The 25,524-nt window shown below is 45.6% G+C and overlaps 1 long non-coding RNA gene across 1 annotated transcript; it reads left to right on the forward strand.

Moving 5' to 3' along the window:
• The first annotated feature begins 213 nt into the window (after nucleotides 1-213).
• Nucleotides 214-15,330, forward strand: LOC138417921 (uncharacterized). Its single transcript, XR_011248339.1, has 4 exons — nucleotides 214-282; nucleotides 3,455-3,627; nucleotides 4,689-4,850; nucleotides 15,110-15,330. It is a non-coding gene; the product is annotated as an uncharacterized lncRNA (long non-coding RNA).
• Nucleotides 15,331-25,524: the final 10,194 nt, after the last annotated feature.

Below are 25,524 nucleotides of genomic sequence, written 5' to 3' on the forward strand. Positions count from 1 at the left end.
TGAGACACAACTTTGATCCAATACCTTCCTTGCACAAATGCTCATGTATTGCAAGATCACTTATTTTCTTTACTCCTTCTGGGTGTAACAAGGACAAGGGCAGATCAGAGTCAACACAGGCAGGGCTCTGTAAACAAAGTGAAATTCCTGGAAGACCCATTGACGTTGAGCAAGTACAAAGGACAGGCAAAACTGAGTCAGGATTAGGAACCAGGGCTCCAAGTCTTTGGGAGTTAGGATCAGAAAAACATGAGTGGTTGAAAGCAAATGGCAAAGATTCAGGTAAGATGGTCTGTTTTGGTAAGTATGTTCAAATAGTGGTGTGTGTGTGTGTGTATGTGTGTGTGTGTGTGTGTGTAAGAGAGAGAGAGTATGTGGTCTTGGAAGGGTAGTATTTAATTAATTTGAAAAGACAAGGTAGATAGGGGTAGTTCATAAATGATTAGATGGGTGGTTGGATAGTGAAGATGATGCATGGAAAAATGAAATATCTGTGAAGCACAATAAAGCAGAGCATGTAAAATGAAAAAAATGATGCATGACCGATTGGTGGAGGAATGGATGGTTGAATGGATAAACGGATATAATGAAATTAGGATGGATGACTGATATGACAGATGAATGGGTGGTGGGCAAGTGAGTGATTTAGTTGGATAAATGGATAAATAAGTGTACGATGGATGGATGAACAGATAGGTAGATAGGCATGTGGGTGCACAGATATTAGATGATTGAGTGGGTAACCAAACTGATGGATTGGGGATGAACACAAAGATGGGCTAGAGAACAGATGGATAAATGAATGCATAAGTGAATATATTATGTGGTAGGCAAAATGATGGCACCCAAAGATATTTTAACATTCCTGAAATTTGTGAATATGTTAGATTACATGGCAAAGGGAAATTAAGCTTACTAATCAACTGACCTTGAGATGGAGAGATTATCCTGGATTATCTGGGTGGGCCCAAGGTAATCACAAGCACCCTTAGAAGAAGGCAGAAGGGACAGCGTTAGAGATTTGAAGATGGTAGGCTTCCGGTTTTAAAGTTTAAGGAAGGAGCCCAGGAATGCAGGTGGTCTTTAGGAGCTGGAAAAGACAAGGAAACACGTTCTTTCCCGAGGGCCTCCAGAAGTACTGCTATTTTACCCATTTTTTTCTTTGGCTGGACCATGAAACGTGTGGGATCTTATTGCCCTGACCAGGGTGGAACCTGTGCCCACTGCATCGGAAGCACAGAGTCTTAACCACTGGACTTCCAAGGAAGTTCCAACCACATTTTCATTTTAACCCCTTAAGACCTATTTTGGACTGCTGAACTCTAAAACTATAAAATAATCAATCTGTGTTGCTATCATTGTTTTAAATATTTATTTATTTGGCTGCACCAGGTCTTAGTTGTGGCATGTGGAATCTTCATTGCGGCATATAAGATTTAGTTCCCTGACCAGGGATCGAACCTAGGGCCCCCTGCATTGGGAGCACTGAGTCTTAGCCACTGGACCACCAGGGAAATCCTTCTGTGTAGTTTCACGTCACTAACTCTGTGGCGGTTTGTCACAGCACCAATAAAAATGGATGCGTATACAGATAGACGGGTGGATGAACGGATGAATGGAAGGGTGGGTGGATGCACAGTGTTAGGTGCTCATCATGTCTGACTCTTTGCAACTCCATGGACTGTAGCCCACCAGACTCCTCTGTCCATGGAATTCTCCAGGCAAGAATATTGGAGTGGATAGCCACTCCCTTCTCCAAGGGATCTTCCTAACCCAGGGATCGAACCCAAGTCTCTTGCATTGCAAGCAAATTCTCTATAGTCTGAGCCATCAGTGAATACATACATGAATACAAGGTTGGTTGGTTTGTTGGAGAAGAGGATAAAAGGAAACTTGTCTCTGACAACACTTCTGACGCCAAGCATGTGGATTTTCCCCTCACATTAAACAGTTCTGACACTAACTGCTTGGATCCCCCAAAGGTTAAAGACTCATCCCCACAAGACTACTCCCCTCACCTTCAATGTTAATCACAATAGAGGGGAACCAGGTTACTCACACTTTTATCCAACTTGGCTATAAATAATGGTTTCCCAAGACTCTCTCTTCAGGTTTGATAATTGGCTATAATGGATCACAGAACTCAGGGAAATACTTTAGTTCTGTTTACCAGTTTATTATAAGGATATTGTAAAGGCTAAAATGAACAACCAAATGAAGAGGTATATAGGGAAAGTTTGGAAGGGTCCTAAGCACGGGACTTTCTGTCCAGGTGAAGTTTTGGGTGTGCCACCCTCCCAGAACACAGATACATTCACCAACTTGGAACCTCTTTGAACCCCATACCTCAGGGATTTTTATGAAAATTTCATCACTGTAGGCATGATTGATTGGGCTTCCCACGTGGCTCAGTGGTGAAGAATCCACCTGCCAATGCAGGAGATGCAGGAGACACGGGTTCTATCCTTGAGTCGGGAAGATCCCCTGGAGGAGGGCATGGCAACCCGCTCCAGTATTCTTGCCTGGACAGTCCCATGGACAGAGGAGCATGGCAGGCTACAGTCCAGGGGACTGCAAAGAGTTGGACATGAATGAAGTGACTTAGCACGTAGGCACGATTGATCAATCCAATCTCCAGTCCTTCTCTATTCCCCAGAGGATGGAGGGTCGGGCTCAAAGTTCCAAGCTTCTAATCATGGCTTGATTTCCCTTTACCAGGAAGCCCCATTCTGAAGCTATTCAGGATTGCCTTATGAGAACAAAAGATTTTTCAATCACCCAGGAAATTCCAAGGGATTTAGGAGCTCTGTGTCAGGAATCAAGGGTAGAGATCAAACATATTTATTATGTTATGGAGAGATAAATGAATATAGGCTACAGGAATGGATAAACAAATTGATGGACATATGGGGAAATGAATGGAGAATAGCTGGGTGGGAGGGTGAACAGATAGTGGATATACAAACAAATGGCAAGATAAAATGTGGGTGGGTGTGTAGATACTTGGATAGATGGATGGTTGTCTGGTGAATGGGTAGATGATGCATGGACTGATGATTGGTACGATGGGTGATTAAATGGATATACAGATGGGTAATAGATGAATAGATACTTGGTTGGAGATCTGATTGGATGGGTGAGTACTTGTATGTGCGATGCATGCATAAATTGAAAGCATCTTATGCTTAAAGACAGAAGCACTATCATTGACCTGAAATGTGGACTTTGTGGCTGTTAGGGAAGTTTCCAGTTGGAAGAGGAGCAATCTAGATAGCCTGTAAAAAGTGTGCAACGTCCTGATCTTGCACTAACTCTCCATTCTTCAGAATGAACCATTTAAAACAAGAGACTTTTGCACTTGATGGTTTCTCCGTTTGGAATGTAATATTCTTAATACTCTTCCTTTGGGGCTTCCGAGGTAGGGCAGTGGTAAAGAACCTGTCTGCCAATGCAGGAGACGTGAGAGACATGGTTTTGAGCCCTGGAGGAGGGCATGGCAACCCACTTCAGTATTCTTGCCTGGAGAATCCCCATGGACAGAGGAGCCTGCTGGGCTACGGTCTATAAAGTTATAGAGTTGGACATGACTGAAGTAACTTAGCACAAGCACACACGTTCCTCCTTCAGGTAATTAACTTCTACTCATTCCCTGCATCACAACACAAGCATTGCTTTCTCGAGGATGCCTTACTGATTATAAGCTCTTATAGTATTGTATATCTTTCCTTTGGAGTACTTTTAAAATTTTAATTTTACATTTATTTGTATGATCATGTGATTAGTATCTGTCTCCTCCACTAAACTGCAGTTTCAAAGGGCAAGGATCAAATGGTATTTGGACTTAACATTTTATCTCCATCTCTTAAGTCATGCCTGGCACATAGAAAATGTGGGGCTTTTTTTAGTAAGTACCTTTCTGAATAGTCTGAAACCTTCTTGCATCCTTCTTACTCATATGACCAGAGAAGATCTTGCTGGTTTGCTGAAGTATTACTGATAACACAATGGCAAAATCTTTTTGGCTGTGTTGGGTCTTCATTGCAATGCATGGGCTTTCTCTGGTTGCGGCATTCAGGGGCTTCTCTAGCTGTGGTGTGCAGCCTTCTCCTAATAACGATGTGGTCTCTAGAGTGTGCATGAGCTCAGCAGTTGTGGCATGGGCTTAGTTGCCTCGTGGCATGTAGGATATTAGTTCCCTGACCAGGGATGAACTCAAGCCCCCTGCATTGGAAGGCGGATTCTTAACCACTAGACCGTCAAGGAAATCCCATGTTTGGCTTTCCTAATAGAAGATTTCGACAAAGAATGTTCCTCCAAAAGAGAGGAGCCACACTCTGAGCCAGTCTTCTATCCTAGAGAGGAATAGGGCCCCTTTCTCTGTGCCAGGTCCAACACATCTTTGCCTTAATTCAGGTCCTGCTCACTCAGTTTTCCTGGAAACAGCAAGCTCTCTGACTTGCTGAGGCCCTCTAGCCATCTTCCATCTCAACCTCCATCAGCAGCAGTTCCAGCCATCTGCCCCTGCCCTGCTTCAGGCTGGCAGAGGCAGAAGCCACACCTCTTCTAGTGACTAGAGGAACCTCTGTTCATCCTTTCCTTCACCTCTAGTTAGTTGCACTTTGATCTTTTCGGGTATCTGCTGGGCTTCAGTTTGAATTTTGTCATCTTTGCTTCCTTTCTGTGTGCAGGGCCCTCGAATCCCCATGCTGCATGAACTGGACAAGTTACTTAACCTTTCTGAGCCTATTTCCTAATCCACAAAACGGATGCAATGAATCTGTGTCCTGGGGCGGTTGCGGAGGTTAAATAAGACGCTATAAATGGAGCATCTAGCACAATGACTGGCAACTGTAAGTGACGATCACTTACTGATTTCCCTTCTTTTTCCCCCAGCTTTTTCTCTCTTGTTTCTTCCCACAGCACAATGTGCTCTCCTTTTCTATTTTCCACTTTCCTGTCTACAAAATGTTTTCTAGCCTTCATAAAAATAGCACTACTTAAAACAAAATTGCCAAGTATTTTTATGTCCTCCGAATAACTCAATTCAATTATAGACTGGTCAATTTTAGCTGTTTGAGCATTACTAAAAACCATCTGAAGCCGGTAAATAAAGGTCTATATTCACATTCGGAAAATAAAGAGCTAAAGCAGTACTTTGGAAACCAGTAAGGGACACTTTACTTGAGGCCTAAGATCTCATATGGAATGTGTCAGCCTTTTGATGCGTCTTCTGGCTCAGAGGCAATGCACAAGAAACTCTGTATTTTAAATTTGACACAGCAGCCACAGAGCTAGTGGAAGAATGGAAGTCCACGTTTTCCGGGAAGGATTTGGCAGGGACTTCCCTGGCGGGTCTTCTCTGGTGGCTCAATGGTAAAAGAGTATGCCTGCTAATGCAGGAGGTGTAGGAGATGGGGGTTCGATTCCCAGCTGGGGAAGATCCCCTGGAGTAGGAAATGGCAACCCACTCAAGTATTCTTGCCTGGGAAAAAAATCTACGGACCAAAGAACTTGGCAGGCTACAGTCCACGGGGTCACAAAGAGCTGGGCACTACTGAGGGCACACTCTCTCCCCTCTTCCTAGTGGGCCAGTGGCTAAGATTCCATACTCCCAATGCAGGATGGTCTGGGTTTGATCCCTGGTCAGGGAACTGGATCCTACATGCCACAACTAAAGATCCCACATGCCGCTACTAAGACCCGGTGCAGCCAAATAAATAAATATTTTTTTAAAGAAGAATATTTTTGCTGATAGTCCCTGTGTGTTACTTCCAAGGTGCCCACATATGTGATTTAGTGCTGGAGACCTGAAAATTCAGAAGGAAAGTAAGAAATTAGTGGGGAAAGGGTTATCAATTTGTTTTTGGAATATAGTAAAGATTATATTAAATATAGACTATAGATTATAGTAAAGATCCCTTCCCTAATAGTTCAGTTGGTAAAGAATCTGCCTGCAGTGCAGGAGACCCTGGTTCAATTCCTGGGTCAGGAAGATATCCTGGAGAAGAGATAGGCTACACACCCTAGTATTCTTGGGCTTCCCTTGTGGCTCAGCAGGTAAAGAATCCGCCTGCCATGTGGGAAACCTGAGTTCAATCCCTGGGTTGGGAAGATCTGCTGGAGAAAGGAAAGGCTACCCACTCCAGTATACTGGCCTGGAGAATTCCATGGACTGTATAGTCCATGAGGTCACAAAGAGTCAGACACGACTGACCGACTTTCACTTTTCAGTTTCAAGCTAAAGGGAGAATTCAAGACAGGGTCGTATACAATCAACATAAGCACAGAGGAAAGCAGATGGTCCAGGGTTCAAATCCTGACAGCACCACTTTTTGACTTAGTAAACTTTGGTCAAGTTACTCCATTTCTCTAGGTCCCATTTTCTTCATCTGTAAATTAGAAACTAATATTGTTGACACGATAGAAATGTTCTGGCTATTAACTAGTCCATTAAGTGTGCCAAGAACAGTGCCAGGCAGCTAAAAAGTGCTTAATAAGGGGGTAAGTGTGATTATTACTTATTATTAGTTATGGGGTTTCTGGCAGATTTGCCTTCTACGATTAAGAAAGGTACTTATTATTAAGAAAGGTATTTGCATACACTGGAAATGTTGAAGATTATCTCCAAGAGAACATGGTAAGACTGACCTTTCTCAAAAAGGTCTGGATGAATTAATTCAAATCGGACTCTGATTCTCAGATGTACAGCTCAAGAACCTGATTTGTCAGTACAGAAAACAGCTTCTCCTCTAGGGCAGACTCACAGTAACCAAACTCTTTAGACCAATGTATAAACCAGATCATAGACGATTAATTTTCAACGGGAAAAACAGCTTTTGATGGAGCTAGGTCCCGGGCTCACACTTACATGGGAAGCCAAGTCTTCGTAAGAAGATTACATCATAAGAAACATTTATAGTCAGAGACTAGGAGAGAGACTAGGAAGAGCTACACAAGTAATCTCAATCCATGCTACCCTAAACCGGCTATCTCATGTTAGGGAGAGCCTTTCTTTCCTCTGCTGTGTACTGTGAAACTTTATCCTCCTGTCAAGCCAAAAAGGTAAACACTCACTGGTAATTTGGACTGCATAAAAAAATTTTAAACTTCTGTACAATGAAAATACCGGAAGTGAAGTCAAAAGATAAATGATAAATTGGAAAAATATTTGTAATACATATGACTAACACATATGGTTACCTGGGTTGGGAAGATCCCCTGGGGAAGGGAAGGGGAAGGCTAAAATCTAACCGATATAAAGTGCCTATGAATCAATAAGGAAAAGAGCAATACTGCATCACTAAAACGGGCAAAAGATATGAATAGGGAGTTCACAGAAAAAGAATACAAATCATTTATAAATTGTGAAAGGAAACACACTGTGCTTATGAGTAAATGTTTTGTAATTTTGTCAAGCTGATATTTTATTATTGTTATAACTTGCCTTTTTGTTATTGTTGTTCAGTTACTAAGTTCTGTCCAACTCTGTGCACCTCCATTAACTGCAATATGCCAGGCTTTCCTGTCCTTCCCTATCTCCTGGAGTTTACTCGAATTCACATCCATTGAGTTGGTGAGCTGTCTAAACATCTCATCCCCTGCCGCCCTCTTGTTAATGAAGTACATACATATATGTAGATGTATATTTGTATGTCTCTGATATTATATTTATATATGATTAATAGCCATTAAAACATATTCTTCTACTAATTGCTTCTATCTTATGCCTGTTTTTCTGTTGAGGTGTTCTTTCTCTTATTGATTTAAAAAACTCTTTATATATTATATATATCTATTATATATAATATATAAATATATATTCAGGAATTAACCCTTTATACACATTGAATTGGAGAAGGCAATGGCAACCCACTCCACTACTCTCGCCTGGTCCACGGGGTCGCTAAGAGTCGGGCACGACTGAGCGATCTCACTTTCACTTTTCACTTTAGTGCATTGGTGAAGGAAATGGCAACCCACTCCAGTGCTCTTGCCTGGAGAATCCCAGGGATGGCAGAGCCTGGTGGGCTGCCGTCTGAGGGGTCGCACAGAGTCAGACACGACTGAAGTAACTTAGCAGCAGCAGCAGCAGCACACGTTGAATAAAATCATGAGGAAGAAGCAGAAGAGAATCCCCTTTAACCAAACATCCATTGTGTGCCAGATTCTTTCATATAAAATTATCTCATTTATCCTCAAAACCATCCTAGGAAGCAGGTGCTGTAATCTCCATTTCACAGCTGGTGGCTCAGAGAGGCTGGGTAACTTGCTCAAGGACACACAGCTAGCAAAGACTACCTGAATCCTGAACTGAAAGCTTGCTCTTCCTTCTCAGTCATGCAAGTGCCCTCCTGGGAGGCTCCCAGCATTTCTGACCACCACCTAATCTCTACCCTGCTACGACACCCAGGGCCCCAGTGCATTCTTTCACCAACACCAGTTGGGCAGTAGTGGGTAGGCCAACAATCATAGCATCCTTGCTGCAGCACATTGTGAGTTTGGGTTTGAGTCTGGCACACCCGAGTGCGCACTGAGTTGCAATTCCTCCTCCACTTCTTGCCTCGGTTTCCCTTTTGCCTTGAGGCCAGGCCAAGTCAGACTCCTACATTTAAAGGAAAAAAGGAACTCACACTAACCAGGAGAAAGCTAACATTCATCTTCCCTCCTTAAGAGGAAGAGTTGTAATTTGATTGTGTCAGATGCTAGGGTTGTGGTGTGAAAATCCATATTTATTAGTAGGTCTTCTTTTTGTTGTTGTTCAGTCGCTAAGTCGTATCCAGCTCTTTTGTGACCCCATGGACTGTAGCCCACCAGGCTCCTCTGTCCATGGGATCTCCCAGGCAAGAATATTGGAGTGGGGAGCCATTTCCTTCTCCTGGGGATCTTCCCTACCCAGGGATCGAACCTGTGTGTCCTGCATTGGTAGGCAGATTCATTACTGCTGGGCCACCTGGGAAGCCTTTATTAGTAGGTAAGACCACCAAAATCATAACCAGGACTACATCCCTTTATGCTTCCTCCATCCACATCTGCAGTATTTGCTGCTAATTCTCATAGGCACCCAGCACATCAGCCTCATCTCAGTATTGGCAGGGCCCCAAGCAGGCTTTGCTGTAACATATCTCTATGCCAGAACCCAGGCTTCACTTTTTCCACCTAGTAATTGCTCTTACATCCTTTAATTACCAACTTGCCTCTACTATAAAGGACCCTTAGATCTTCCTCTCCGCTATAAGGGACCCCCAAGTCCTCCCAAGAGGAAGGACCTCTAGTCGCTCTTTCCCAAAAGGCAGAGTCAGAGCCTCATCTTCTGTGTGCTAGAACCCTGGTGCTACCTCTGCCCTAGCCCTGACCAAGTTTTACTGTGTCTGTGTTCACCACTAAACTCAAACAGGGATTCCCCCCAGGGCATCACTCATTTCTGCGCCCCCAGCGCCCAGCACAGAGTGATAAATGGAGGATGGTTCTTCTGAGGTCTATCCTCCCCACCCAGCCTGAGCCTAGACTCATGGGGCTGGCTTCTGTTTTCAGAGGAGAGGCTTTTTTTTTTTTTTGGCCATGCTGCCCAGCATGTGAACTTTTAGTTCCCGGACCAGGGATGAAACCTGGACCCCCTGTGTTTGAAGTGCAGAGTCTTGACCACTGAACCGCCAGGGACGTCCCACTGTTTCTGTACCTGATAATAGATCTCACTCTGATTTGTTTCTTTAAATAGTTTACTTCCTTCTCCAACTTTCAGGACGACTGTTTTCTGCCTCAGCCTTGATATCCCTCTTGTTTGGTATCACCTATCAGCTGGACCCCACCACTAAGTCTGGCGGCTTGTTGGGAGAGTCCTAGAGTCTGGGCTCTCCCGTGAACGCTGCAGCCCTCTAAATCCTGAGCTGGCAGAGTTCCCTCAGGCCCCGCTGTCCTCCCTGGAGTTAAATTCAGGACTAGACCCTAACCCTTTTGGCCTTCTCCACGGTCTTATGGGCGTGAGACCAGGCCTCTTCATGATCATAAGACTCAAACTTTGGTTGCAACTTGATCCCCTACCATTCTTCCCCCCTCCTACTCCACTTGAAGCATGTCAGAAGGCAAATCAGCTGAGTCACTCCTGAGCCAGAAACTCTGCAACATCACAAGTGAAATCAACAGAGTGAGAGAAAATTCACTCATTCTACAGAGAGGTGCTTAGAGCAGCCAGACAGCCCCATAGCCCCAGGCAGGTCAGGCAAAGGACCACCTAGATTGTAACTGCGTCCTCTCGGCTGTTGCCCCTCTACAGAGAGAGGTGCTCTCGGGACCGAGCCTGCAAACCTGTTTACACCTGAGTCATCTCTGGCACAAAGGAAGGACCGTGCGATCTCACTTGGCTATCTCCAGGACCCTAGTTTTTCCACACCTCTTCAAGACGAGCTGTTGAATCAGGGGATGGGGGTGGTGGTCAGGTATACTGAACTCTAAGGGAAGAATCTTTCAGGGTCACTGCAAAATTGGCCTTTAGCAGCTGGTATCCCCTCTGGATCAGTTCCAAAGGTCACTAAATCATCATTCTTGCCCTGAAGGGTTTGTGGTTCAGCAGATGGGAGATGTTTGAACACTCCAGACTGAGCTCTTGTGTAGAGAAAGGGAAATACAAGTTGAGATGGAGAAATCCAAACAAAACCCTTGTGTGGAGTGTGGTTAAAAGGAAAGCATTGGTTAGAGGGTGGCAAGAGCTGATTTTATGTTAAAAATTATATATGAGAAGTTTGGGCTTCCCAGGTAGCTCAGCTGGTAAAGAACCCGCCTGCAATGCAGGAGACACCAGTTCGATTCCTGGGTTGGGAAGATCTCCTGGAGAAGGGCATGGCTAACCCCCTCCAGTATTCTTGCCCAGAGAATCCTATGGACAGAGGAGCCTGGTGAGCTACAGTCCATGGGGTCTCAAAGAGTAGCACATGACCGAGGGACTAAGGACAGCACAACACATGAGAAGATTAGATGGGTGTGGGACAGAGGGAGCAGAAAGACATGATGCTGGAGAGGTAAGGTGTAGGTGAGGACTTCATTTTGAAGACCACATCTCTACAGAAGAACATTCACTGTGTTCAGGAGCACAGGAGGAAGAACAGATCTGGGAGTGAAGATGACAGGCTTAGGTTTGTACATGTTGAGTCTGAAATACTGGATTAGAATGAAATCCATTAACTCTGTGTGTTTGACATTTCTTTAGTCTTTATGAGCGAAGTGGCCATAAGCCACAGGACTTGTGCAGGACTCTCTGGATGAATAGGGATCACAGACCTAATCACACTCTCCTTGGGGAAGTTTAGATCTGTGGAATCAGCTTAAGTAGCAGCATGGCCGGCAGAAGCCATGAGGCAGTGACGTCTCCAGGCAGAAGAGGCTGTAGGGTAGACAGAAGGAGCCTGGAGAGAAGCAATGACACAGTGAGAGCGAATAGTAGGGGTAAAAGAAATCAATACTCACCAGAGGGAGAAGCCAGGAGATGGAGATGGAGACAGAAAGGCAATGGATCACGCGCATGGGGCAGTAACGGAGGCAGGGAGCAATGGTGCCCATTTATCATGGAACCATGAAATGTCTGGAAAGACAACAAACATTTGCTGTTCATCCACAACTGTTGGACTCCAGGGAGAGGTCCAGCTCCTCTCTCTCTCCCTGGCTTTGCCTCCAAATAGGAGGCATGCCAATGTGCATGGGCCACAGGCCAGAATACTAACTGGGCCACAGGGCCAAGGGTGAATCTCCCTGCTTTATAATTAGCTCTCTTTTGAAATACTACCTCTGATCCTCCAAGGTGGTTGAGAAGATAAATGGCCTGGATTTGTTTCCATTTAAGATCTGTGTTTCCAACCCATCAATGAAAGCCTGGGGTGGGTGGGTAAGTCAAGACCTGCTGGGCAATTATCCTGCTCAGTATATTCATCCTTGGGGTTGCCATTTCATACCACTGGGGTAGGAAGTGGAGACTGGCTCCATGGTGGGGATAAGATAGAAAGGATATGAAACCATTCAGGGTTTCTGGTTTGCAACAATAGAAACCACATCCAGTTTATGGAAGACATTTTCCCATATGAGGTGTGGGGAAGTCATTCTGGCTTATACATGATTTGGCTTGAACTTTACGCTGACTTGAACAGTCTATCTTTTGGCTTGTCAAATATGCATTGTACATCTGCTTTAACTATTAAAGAAGGCATTTAAAAATAAAAATGGCCATGGTTCAGGCATCCAAAATGGAGCTGGGTGGCCATGGTGGATGTGATCTCAGACACATTCCTGCATCACTGAGAACCTGAGTTTTCTGACCTCTATCAAGCTCAGGGACATCACCAGCCATTCTCAAAACAATGTACTAGCAGCCGCCAGCTCCAACTTCAGGTCTCAAAGTCTTCCCCCCCTCGTACCTATGTAATCATTTTGGCTCCCAACCAATCCTTGCTTAACAAGCATCCTTACTTCTTGCCGATTCTAATCCTAATCCTTTAAAAAATTTTTTATTTGTTTGTTTTTGTCTCTGCTGGATCTTCACTGCTATGTGCGAGCTCTCTGTAGTTGCAGTTGTCGGGGGCTCCTCTTAGTTGTGGTGTGCAGGCTTCTCATTTTGGTGGCTTCTCTTGTTGTAGAGCACGGGCTCAGCCGTTGTGGGTGCCCCAGCTTAGCTACCCCATGGATCTTCCTGGACCATGGATCGAACCTGTGTCCCTTGCATTGGTGGGTAGATTCTTAACCACTGGACCATCAGGGAAGTCCCTCCCATCCTAATTCTTGACCGACAGTTGTACATGACTTTGCAGGTTTTGCCTGTGGCCGCTTTCATTGTGGAGTTTGGAGAAATAAAATTGAAGCCCTTCTTGAGTCTGAGTCTCCCGGGCTCTAGTCTCCAGTTTGACTCAACTAAAACTTTTCCATCCCAATTTGTTTATAGATTATTTCTGTCGACATGGTGATCCTATTGGAAGTAGATCATAGAACTGACAAAAAGGGCTTGAACACTGGCCTCAGAAAAGCAAGCTAACATCCTACTTCAGAGACAGTTCAGTTAGGTCATTGCTGCCAGAGCTGCTGCCCCCAGTGTGCTAGGCTTCTTACAATGGGTGCTGCTCGGGCGCTCCAAAGGTGAATGTACTCTTCTGAGGTCAGTTAGGTCTCCCTCTAGCTCAGATCAAAGAAATCCTCCACATGGGTCAATCCAGCACAAGAGGCCAGAACCTCAGAAAAATGAACACAATATTGTACATTTACCCGGCTTTGTTCTCTGGGTGCATATTTCTTTGAAAGATTTGGGGAGAAGGAATGAGCAGAAGTGGTTGGGACAGGATGGGCATCAGGTCTCAAAGAATCCTTCACCTTCTCCAAATTCCATCGTCACCAACATAACTTAACACTGACTGAGAGAGCTCTAAGCTGAGGCCTGAGCAATGAGTAGCTATTAGCAAGGCAAAGAGAAGCAGGGAGATATCTTCCAAGATATGTAAAGGCTTGGTGTGATATTTTTAAAGATTCTTTTTAATGCAGACCATTTTTAAAATCTTTATTGAATTTGTTACAGTATTGCCTCTGTTCTATGCTTTAGTTTTTTGGCCAAGATCCCTGATCAGAGATCCAACCAGCACCTTTTGCATTGGAAGGGACCCAGGTCTCCTGCATTGCAGGTGGATTCTTTACCAGCTGAGTTACAAGGGAAGCCCAAGAATACTGGAGTGGGTAGCCTATCCCTTCTCCAGAGGCTCTTCCCGACCCAGAAATCGAACCAGGGTTCCTGCATTGCAGGAAGATTCTTTACCAACTGAGCTATCAGGGAAGCCCTGCATTTGGAAGGTGAAATCTTAACCAATGGACCACCAGCAAGGTCCCTAGGCTTGGTGCATTTAAGTTACTGACTGAAAAGTCATCTTCCACATGACTGGGTAGATAAGCAAAGGGGATGGGGGATGTAGTGATTCATTTGGAGAGCAGGGCTAGCATTTGTTCCAGCTGGGACACATGAGCCCAGGACTGAGACCCCGAGATGACTTATAGAAGAAGAGCATAGTAGAGAATTTGGATTCTATGCTGATGGCAATGGGACACCACTGATATATTTGAAATTGGGGGAGGAGCAGATGTGATGATATTCATGCTTTAGGAATGGCAGCTGACTCCTATAAGGATGTTAGTTCCATAAGGACAAGGACTCTGTTTTGCTTACCACTGTATCACCAAAGGCTTCCCAAGTGGTTCAGTGGTAAACAATCTGCCTGCCAATGCAGGAGACTCAGGAGACATGGGTTTGATCCATGGGAAGATTCCCTGAAGAAGGAAATGGCAACCCACTCTAGTATTCTTGCCTGGGAAATCTTAAGGACAGAGGAGTCTGGTGGGCTACAGCCCATGGGGTTGCAAAGAGTCAGACACAGCTGAGCGGCTGAGCACGCACACACGTATCAACAGCTCCTGACATGCGGTGGGTGCTCGATAAACAGTCGTGCAACGAATGAATGAATGAATGACTACAGGATGGAAAAGGCAGCCAATCATCAATTAAAAGCTGACATGGAGTAGAAATGTTAAATAACAGGTATTCTGAACTATAATGATGGAGAGAAGTAGTCAGATTCCGGCAATGTTTGGGAGATAGAGTACATTAGATGCTGGTAGCGGTGTAATGATGCTGGTAGGGTAAACAGGTTATCCAGGATGATATCCTAGTTTTTCAGTTAGATGCAGGAATGGCAGGGCTACCACTCCCTAAGACATGAAAGACTGGGGTAGAGATGAAGAATTTCATGAGTTGGCATTTTGTTTTAGGTGTCTGTGGGACATCTAGGTCGTGACCTCCCTTGGGAAGTTCATTTCCCGGAAGTCCCTGGGAAAGCACACCTAGTCAGATAGACTACCGGTAAAGATGTAGCAACTCGTTTGGAGAGCAGGGCTAGGGTTTGTTCCAGCTGGGACACATGAGCCCAGGACTGAGACCCTGGGAAGTTCTACGTCTCAGACCCCAGCATTGTCTCTGCCCTTGACTCTGCCATTAAACATTTATGTATGCTTAAATAAATATTGAGGGCTTCCTGTGTGCTTGATCCTGATGTCTTCTGTTCCCTGTCTCATTCTGTGGCTCACCATTCTCTTACAGCTGCAGAGAGGATGGGCAGCTGGCTTTTACTGGGAGGCTGAGCCCGAACACGGCAGCGCAACTTCCTTCTCAGAGTTATGTAAGCTTGGACAGAATGCTGGAGCCGTGGTGTAATACAACACAGACTGATAAAACTGAGGGCTCAGATCACAAGCTTGTGTTGCTCTTAGAGTTAAAAATTGTTAAACAAAATAAATCGCTTAACCAAATGTTTACTCATACACATTTTAACAACTCCTGATGTAAGAAAAGAAAGCCCTGTTTTGTCACTGGGCTGTGGTCACGCCCATTTCTCTGTCCTCTGATGTGAGGCCAGCCCTGCCTTGTAGTTGGCAGCCGGGGAAATCAGCCAGGAGAAGGCAGGAGGGTTGGGGAGGAACTGAGTAATTTGTGTTACTAAGCAGCCAAATAGTAACTGCCCTGTTCCTTTGGGGTCTGGAGGTGTGAGGATGCAGCGCCAGAAACTGCTCTTGGTGGTGGTGGTGGGTTTCCTCCTGTATCCCTTGACCCTACAAGTGTTTGAGTCAAAGAGAACAGGAAAGAAAGGAAGGGGTTTGTTAATTACGTTGAGCCCGTGATCAAGAGACAGAGCTGCTGCCAGTAGGGAACACTTTTCTACTTTTATTGGTATGATAAGATCTGTACTTAAGAAGGAATGAAAATAAGGCATGCATGTTGAACCCTGACAAACACTTATTAAGTGCTATTTAAATGCTAAATTCATTTCATTTGGAAATTAAATCATATTCTCAAAAAAGTCACTGAAATAACGAAGCGTGTGCTGTCCAAGGTCGGCTGGCTCTCAGATCCCATCACTGTCTCCCCCTTGCTTTGCTCTGTCACAGCGGGGCTGACCCTGGGGTTTCCTTTCCCGGGCTCCTCTGTCAGCTGGGTGACAGTTGGGAGGCGCTGGCAGAAGGCTGGCGAACAGGAGGAAAGGAATACCCAGGGTGTTTCTCCCCCGGCTCTGTCATGGGAGGCATTCTCAGGAGTGGCTGTCATCTTTGTCCCTCTGTCCTAGGTGTGTCAGTGACTCCCTGTCATTGTTAAGCTCTGAGTTGCTTCACCGTCCTCAGGTTAGCTTACCAGTGTCTCCATCACTTACATAACCAAATCTATGCCTTGAATTTCCTCTCCTTTCTTTTATAAAATTTGGTTTATTATTTTTGATTTTGCTGGGTCATCGTTGCTATGCTTGGGCTTTCTCTAGCTGTGATGCGCAGGCTTCTCATTGCAGCGGCTTCTCTCGTTGCAGAGCACGGGCTCTAGGGGACATGGGTTTCGTAGTACTGGCACACAGGCTCATTTTACTTCAAGGCATGCGGGACCAGAGACCAAACCTGTGTCCCCCGCACTGGCAGGCGGGATTCTTAACTAGTAGACCACCAGGGAAGCCCCAAATTCCCTCTCCTTTAAATACTTAAAGTGGTTCTCTTTTCCTGGTTAAGCCCTGTCCGTTATAGGTAATATCAGTGGAGAGGGATCATAGATGAAAACTTCGGTTTTTAAACTGAAGACAGCCACTTTCTGAAAGATGGTAACAAAGAATCAGAAGCTGCAGTTTGCCTGGGAATTGTGGGCATACAGTGAGTGATGAGCCTGAACTTTCCTGGCTCTGAAATGAACCCAGGTGACAGAGGATGATGGAGAATAGACCATTCTTGTGAAATCAGGTAAGGCTCTTAGTGGCAAGCAATAGATACAGACTTGGGCTAATTTAGGGATAAAGGAGACATAGGAAAAGACTATAGGAAAAGTCACAGGATCGTAAGGAAAGCTGAATAGTCAGCTTTTAGAAAGATCAGGAATAAAGTTAGCTCCAGGATCTAGGGAGCCAGAATTAGCAGTCTCTTTAGGAAGTTTTGGAGAAGGAAATGGCAATCCACTCCAGCACTCTTGCCTGGAAAATCCCATGGACGGAGGAGTCTGATAGGCTACAGTCCATGGGGTTGCATAGAGTTGGACACGACTGAGCGACTTCACTTTTAGGAAGTTTGGTTTTAGTAGCTCTACTACATGGAAATCACTTGTGTCCTTGAATCATTCTGTTCCAAGCAGAGACATCACTTTGCTGACAAAGGTCTGTATAGTGAAAGCTATGGTGTTTCCAGTAGTCACGTACAGGTATGAGAGCAGGACCACGAAGAAGACTGAGTGCCAAAGAACTGATGCTTTCGAATTGTGGGGCTGGAGAAGACTCCTGAGAGTCCCTTGGACTTCAAGGAGATCAAACCAGTCAATCCTAAAGGAAATCAACCCTGAATATTAATTGGAAGGACTGATACTAAAACTGAAGCTCCAATAGTTTGTCCACCTGATTCAAAGAGCTGACTCATTGGAAAAGCCCCTGATACTAGGAAAGATTGAGGGCTGGAAGAGAAGGGAAAAATAGAGGATGAGATGATTGGATGGCATCACTGACTCAATGGACGAGTTTGAGCAAACTCAGGGACATAGTGAAGGATGGGGAAGCCTGGAGTTCTGCAGTCTATGGAGTTGCAAAGAGTCGGACACAACTGATTGACTGAACTGATATGTATATATGGGCTTCCCTGGTGGTTCAACAACAACATTCTGCTCCAGATTCAAAATCCAGGGAGGAAGGGAAAGGGTCTACTTAGCATCAGGCAAGCATTTTGATTGGGCTTCCCTAGTGGCTCAGCAGTAAAGAATCTGCCTGCCAATGCAGGGGGTGCGGGTTTGATCCTCGGGCTGGAAAGATCCCTGGAGAAGGAAAGGGCAACCCATTCCAGTATTCTTTACTGGAAAATTCCGTGGACAGAGCAGCCTGGCGGGCTACAGTCCATGGGGTCTCAAAGAGTTGGACACCACTGGGTGACTAAATAACAACAGCTTATGATGGTCCAGGGAGAGCAGGACCTCAAGGCCAAGTGCAATGTAGGCAGGGAGTTTTCCTTCCCCACCAAAGAGAGCAGGTGAAGGGACTTCCCTGGTGGTCCAGTGGTAAAGACTCCAATCTTCCACTGAAGAGGGAACAGGTTTGACCCCTGGCTGGGTAACTAAGATCCTAGATGCCTCACAGTGAGGCTCTCCCCAACCCCCTAAAAAAGAGACAGAGCGAGTGGAGAGCTGTGTTGTTTGCATCATGGCTCCACAGTAAAAATAAAGAGTAAGACAGGAAGAAGGGGCCCCAAAAGTAAACTGGCGTGTTCCCTTCTCCAGTCAAGAAACCACGTGAGGCTGCTAAGTCACTTGAGTCATGTCCGACTCTTTGTGACCCTATGGGCTCTAGCCTGCCAGGTCCCTCTGTCCATGGGATTCTCCAGGCAAGAATACTGGAGTGGGTTGCCATGCCCTTCTCCAAGGGATCTTCCTGAGCCAAGGATCGAACCTGCGGGCTCTTTACCACTAGCACCACGTGGGAAATCCTCAAGAAGCTGACCAAGAACCAAAATGAAGGCCAACCTGAGGAAGACCTGACTGCGGCTGGAGACACTGGCTCAGGGATCAGATGATCCATATGCACTTGCTTCCACCTTGAGGTCAAAGACAGCTGCCTGCTTCCATGTAACTTGGGGCCTGACTGGGGAATCCTCAAACCAATCAATTTGGCCGGGGGTTGGGGGGGTGGCAGGGGATGAGATTGAGGGGTTGGGGGATAGATTCCCAGATCAGAGGTCAATGCATAGGGCAGCAATAGGCTTACTTACTTTGTTCCTGGGGTATGTAAGAACAGCTTTTGTTTGCGCTGAGAGCTCATTGAAAGTGAAAGTGAAGTCGCTCAGTCGTGTCCGACTCCCGTGGACTGTAGCCCACCAAGCTCCTCAGTCCATGGGTTTCTCCAGGCAAGAATACTGGAGTGGGTTGCCATTTCCATTAGGACAGAATTATTCAGCATGTCAAATCCTTGTTCCTGGAAGCCAAGCTCTGAAAAGGATTAATGGAAGAATCATATCTTCACTCTTTAAGGTAGAACCGTTGAGGGATTCTACCTCAATTCTAGCTTAGAGATTCTAGCTTAGCCTAGTCTAAGCTGCGTCCACATATGGGGTGTAACCTGTCTGGTTATGTCTCTATAGGACTGACGAGCTTGCCAACCAGATGTCTATTGGCATTGGGCTATCAGGGGCTTCGTGGGAGGAAATTCACCCTAAACTAAGAGGGAACCAGGGAACAAGACCTAGTAAGTGAGGCCTTCATTGCAGGCAATTCTGAGCTCAGAGAAGGGGGTTCCACTTAGATTTGTGTCCAGTAAGTATCATATCTGAATATTAAGTTGGACTTGGGGGAGAGAGAGAGAGAGACTGAACTGAAAACAGACTGTAAATGGGAAAAGTAAAAGAGGTGCTAACCTGACGACTTTGTACAGCTCTGTCCCCAGTCACAGTCCAGTTGCTGGTCTTCTGTTGGTCCCAAGGACAGAACACCTTTCTCTCCCAGTGTATCTCGGCATGCAGCAATGTCTGGAGGAAGAGAGCATTGCCCAGTGATGTAGGTGACCCCACTGGAGGGTGGCTGGAACCAAAGAATATGTCTGCAGATGTCTCAGGGTAACCGCCCAGACTTGTGAACATATGTGAGACATCCCTGGGCCCCTGAATGATCTGGTCCGAGATTCTTGCCTGGAAGTGGAGGTTTTGTGTTTGAAGCTAGGAGGAAGAGCCATCCAAATACAGGTTACTGGTTGAAGAACACTCCAAACAGGGCATGGTGATGTTGATAACATGAATAGCTGCATCTTCCAAGACTAGCACAGTTGTTATCTTTAAAACAATATGTCTAGTCATCTTCAGCTTGGTAGTGAATCTTCAATGGGAAAAACTTGCCTGGCATTCATGATAAAAGAAGCCTTGTTTCTAAAAGCAGGGTTCAGACTGGGAGCTGGGAGTGGGGGATACCCTCCCTGTCTCTCTCCCCTCTTCTTGCTTTCCCATCTACCTCTCTCCTTTCTCTTCCTCTCTCCATGCCTCTTTCCCTCTGTCTCTTTCTTTCTTTCCTTCTTCCATCTTTTCCTCATCAATTTCAAGACCTTGCAGCAGTGGCTTTCACAAAACCTGATGGCTTATGCCTTCCAGGAGGGGAAGTTCATAAATTGCAACAGAGTGGCTTTTTTGTTTTTGGTTTTTGGTTTTTGTTTTGTTTTTCTTTTTTTTTTTAAGCTGAGCAGCAGGATCACAGAACCTGCGAGTTTGCTGCCTGCTCAGCAGGATAAAGAAAGCAGAGCTTGAAAGATGAAAGCCAAGCCGACCAGAAGAAAGGAAAACATGAAGAAAGCTCTTGAAAGGGGGAGGAGACTTTGCTTAAGCCATTGGGGTAAGAAGGGGACACTGCCCCCAAGCATATGCTGTTTCCCTTGTCCAGATGGTGTCATTTGCCCTGTGAAACAAGTACCAGACAACAAGACTTGGATGCTCTCTCAGAAATACATGTGTGAGTAAGTCATTTGGGAAATGATGCCTGTAGCCATTGTACTTAAACAAAAGAGATTCAACCGTATTGGAAAACAACTGCCCTGCAATGCTAGCCTCCAGTTCATTTGAATACTCTGTTTACATTGTCACCGGTCACCAGTCATATTTGCACAAGGAGAACTTCCACCTGCATGTAGTTTACCTAGGGCACATACTGTATTTACATGGTATAGATTAGAGTGGGAAAACTAGTCACACCAGTTTGGGAGTGGAAAAAGTGAAGGGAAATGTCCATCTTGGTTTCCTGAGACCCACTGCCTTTGCCACAGGGGCTGCCACGTGGTAAACTGTATCATCACTGCCACCATCCTCTGATCATCTCTGATAGAATGGTTGACTGTGTGCTAGGCACTGGTCTAAGAGCTCACAACATTCGAAGGAAGTATGTACTGTTACCAGGCAGGGTTCTTGGCCTTCTCCAATCCATAGAAATTGACCAGAGGCTAGACAAAGCTTTCAGGCCAGGCTTCACCAAAAACAAGCAACAGGTTCCCTTGCTCACTCCCTCAGTTCCTTATCTGAGGTGAGGGTAGGGGTGTGTCCAGGGATCCAGCCAGAGGGGTGGCTTAGGTGTTTCGCCCACCTTTATGGTGATGTTGTGTGGAGAGGGCATTCAGAGCACATTGCTTTTGCTCCCGACACTCTGTTCTGGCTCTTGGGTCTTCAGTGGCAGTTGGGCTTTTTGACTTTTTTGTATCCTTTTTGCTCATAACTTGCCCCAACTGCAGCCTGCACATAATCCCTTAGTCCCTTACAGTTTGTATTTTGTGGTTTAGGGAGACATTTGTCCAGGTGCAAGTTTTGCAACACTGCAGCAAAGGGTCCCAGGTTCCAGGCCTGTCTCAGTAGCATTATTATCCCTATTTTACAGATAAGACAACTGATACAGAGTTTCTGAAATTTGCCTATGGTTAAGTAGCCAGTACACACTACGGCGAGGATACTAAAGCCAAAATTGGAATCCAGGTGAAGCTCTTTAGTGCCCCTGTTATTCAAGACTTTGGGTGCAAGATGGCAGACTGAACTAGTACAACTGATAAGGAACTTTCTTCCCCCAAATTCTTACATAACAGTGCAGGTGTTTTAAAAAGGTTTACATCTTCAAAGACGAATCTCCCCAAGCAGGAATAAAATTTTAGAAGTTGGAGAGCACATGGATAAATGAGGGCTCACTTAGGAGACCCGAAAACCTGATCTTAAACTGGCCGTGGGAAAAGCCAAGAAATGCAACCTGCTTTTATGGTAGAACCTCCCCTGCCCTCCCCCCACCCCCCCCACCCCCCAAAAAGTTCAGGGATTGGTAGCACCATCAGATGGGGCTAAAACATGAAGATTGATTTAAGGACTTCCCTGCAGTCCAGTGGTTAAGACTTTGAGCTCCCAATGCAGGAGGAGCAGGTTTGATTCTTGGTCAGGCAACTAGATCTCTAATGTCTCAACTACTAATAAAAAAGATCCTGCATGCTGCGATGAGGATCAAGATCCCACATGCCTCAATGGAGACCCAGCACAGACAAATAAATAAATATTAAAAAAAAAAAAGAGAGAGAGAGAGAGAACCAAACCAGAAAGATTAAAGTCTAAAATTCCCAGTTCTCTTCCCCAGCAGATTATTTTCCGGAGAAGATAAAATCAGGCTTCTAGATTTGGGGGTGCCAGGTATAACTGAGGCCAGGGGTGTCCCTTGCTGAAAACACTATTTTCTGAATGTGGAAACTGAAGACTGAATGTGAAAACTCCCACCCATTTCTTCTGTCAAAGTTGCTAGAATGCCAGCTCACATCCTCTAGGCAGGAGTGTGGCCAACTGGTCTCTCAGGGGAATCTGCCCAGCCTAAGAAGGATCTAACAAATGGATCCTGGGGGATCACCTCACCATGCAGTTCTCAAACCACATGTCCACGCCAAGTGCAAGGAGCTGCTGATTAGTTTTTTGGTGCTTTCCTCTTATGTATGATCAGGCAAGCTAAACTTCTAAGCTTAGTCCAGTCATCCAAACAACCCGCTAAACATCCCCAAACATTTGAGGGAAACTCCAGTGTGAAAGGTAGAGACCCAAATAGGTTCAATTTGAAGGAATTCAAGACAATAGACAGAAGATAAGATTAGACAGTGCATCCATGCAAAACGAACAGGGTGTTAGAAAAGGGGGATCAAGTCTCCCCTGGGGGCTCAGAAGCAAAGAACCCGCCTGCCAACGCAGGAGATGCGGGTGTGATCCCTGATGTGGGAAGATCCCACGTGCCTCGGAGCAACGAAAGCCAGTGTGCCAGGACTACCGGGCCTGTGCTCTAGACCATGGTCTGCGCGAGAGGCCACTGCGTGAAGCCCACGCACCACAACTAGAGAAAAGCCCGCACAGCAGCGAAGGACCCGGCATAGCCATAAATAAGTAAAGCTGTTTTTAAAAAGTTGGAGAAGAGAAGATATCCCTTTCTGTCAAAAAAAAAAAAGGGCGTATCAATCACATAAAGAAAGATGTCTTGGGAATTCCCTGGTGATCCAATGGCTAAGATTTTGTGTTCCAAAGCAGGGAGGCTGAATCCACTCCTTGATCGGGGAATTTGACCCCATATCCTGCAACTGAAAGATCCCGCATGCCTCAGCTGAGATCTGGCAAAGCCAAATAAATAAATATTTTTTAAAAAAAGAAGTCTTGGAAATGAAAGCAGCTCTCACGGAAAGGGTGAACTCATTTTCCTTGGACATTTAGAAGATCTGCGTGGTCTTCCATCTTCTACTCGTGAAGTCCAATGCCAGTGTGATTTGGATATTTTCTATGAAAATCACTTTAATTCTCTAGAAGCTCTTAGGATCTTCTGTCACCAGTGATTCCTCAGAGATGTGACTTGGAAATAGAAATATTTGCAGTGTTTGGTTTGGATCTATTCCTTAGAATCTCTGTATCTGAAAACTCATATTTTCTGGGATATTTCAATTATTTTCAATATTTTTCTACTATTGGTTGAATAATCTCGTCCCATTTGTTCTCTCTGTTCTTTAATTTTCTCATTTCTATATGTTATTCAATTGTTGCAACTCCTCATTGATACCCCAATTCTCTCATATTTCTTTTTTTTCTTTTTACATTCTTTAGAAAAAAAATTTAATGGGTGAATTGTATTTATTTATTTTTAATGTTTATTTAGTTATTTTCTTGGCTGTGCCTCTCAGCATGTTGGAATCTTAGTTCCCCGGCCAAGGCTTGAACTCATGCCCGCTGCATTAGAAGTGTAAAGCTGTCTTCACTGAACTGCCAGGGAAGTCCCTCATAGTTCCTTTCTTATTGTCCATCTCTATATCATTTTGTCTCTTAGAGAGATCTCCTTATTTCTACCTCATTTCTGGGCCAGTCCTGCATAGGGAACCCCAGGAAGTCTGGACCAGAGAATCCAGGGAGCAAGCCCTCAGGGGGACTGTGACATCCTCAATGTGGCATCCATCCTCCCGCTGTTTGAGCTGTAGGTGTGGGGGGTGGTACTGGGAGCAGACCCCTGTCGGGCTCTCTTGCCGCTGTATTACTGAGACCCCGCTATAACCCTCTTGTCCAGAGCCTCTCCTCAGTTTTCCCACTCTCCAGTCCAAGTCATTTTCATTCTGACCCTGCAGCAGAGTCTATTGATAGAAGTGGGGGAACTGGGACTGCAAGATCGTCTTCTGAACCCTGGCATATTAGTACATCTCTTGAAAGCCATTCTTGCTACTGACCATCCCAAAGAACTGGATGCTAAGAGTGCCCAGTGAGTGCCCAAGACTCCAGTTTAGGTACTCCCTCTGAAAAGTCAATGCCTGAGAAAAAGACAGGATCAATCTGATGGTCCCAGGGAGCAGTTTAGGGATGCACAACTCATCACAAACCAGGGATAGGAAGGTTTTTGTTAGACCTCAGGTAACACACCGCTGCCTAAGCCTTGCTGTGTCCCGGGATGCCAGAGGACTTGTTTCCTTAGCAACAATAGTCATGTGACAGGAAAACACAGAGCTCCAAAGATGTTGCTTAGCAACTAGGCTGCACCTGCTGGGGCTCTGGGCCGACAGCTTGGGCCGGGGAGCTTGGCTTTGAACTTGGAAACTCCCATCAGTGCTGGCAAAAAGTGGAAGACCTAATTTGGGCAGATCCAGTTTTGGCCCTGGGCTTTTGCAGGGATGGCAGAGGTAAAAATGGGGAAGCTGAGACAGAGGGGTTGGCTTTTCCATAGTAATGGGAGGTGGGAAATAGTGGCAGATGTGTAAAGAGCAGGGCTGGACAGGGGAAATGACGGTTGGGTTGATGTGGAGAGCAATTCTCTGTCTGCTCACCCTGGAAAAAACTGACATCTCAGAGGATGGGTTTCCAGAACCCCGAGGACGAATGCGTCTGGCTCAGGACTCCACTCCACAGGGCTTTTCAGGAAGTTGAATCAAGTCAGAGCATCTGGGCTCTCAGCGTTGGCCCAAGGAGAATTTCCCTCTGCAAGAAATTAGAGCTCTCCACAAAGGGAAGACACTGGTGGTGGTCAGGAGTCACAAAGAACCAGCCTTAGGAACCTGGCTCTTCAAGCTCAGGGCCTCAGGGAGCTCTCCATGGTTTGGGTGGTCTTCCCATCTGCTCTCCGTCTGACCCTCTAGTGTTAGTTGCTCACTCCTGTCTGCAGCCCCACACCTTGTAGCCTGCAGGCTTCTCTGTTCATGGAATTCTCCAGGCAAGAATACTTGAGTGGATTGTCGTTTCCTTCTCCAAGGGATCTTCTTGACCCAGGGATCGAACCCAGGTCTCCTGCATTGCAGAAGGATTTTTTACCATCTGAGCCACCAGGGAAGCCCTCTGCCCCTCTGCCAGAGCCCAGCTGGCTGGAGGGCGGCTGTGGAGTAAAACTGCTCAGATTTTGAATTCTGCTTCCTCTTCCAAGGGCGAGCGAGGAACTGTGGTGTTTCAGTTTCTCTATCTACAATGGTGATGATATGACAGCCTCAGGGAGCATTGTGAGGATTAAATGAGTTAAAC

This window comes from Ovis canadensis, chromosome 13 (genome assembly GCF_042477335.2).
Source record: "Ovis canadensis isolate MfBH-ARS-UI-01 breed Bighorn chromosome 13, ARS-UI_OviCan_v2, whole genome shotgun sequence".
NCBI lineage: Eukaryota > Metazoa > Chordata > Mammalia > Artiodactyla > Bovidae > Ovis > Ovis canadensis.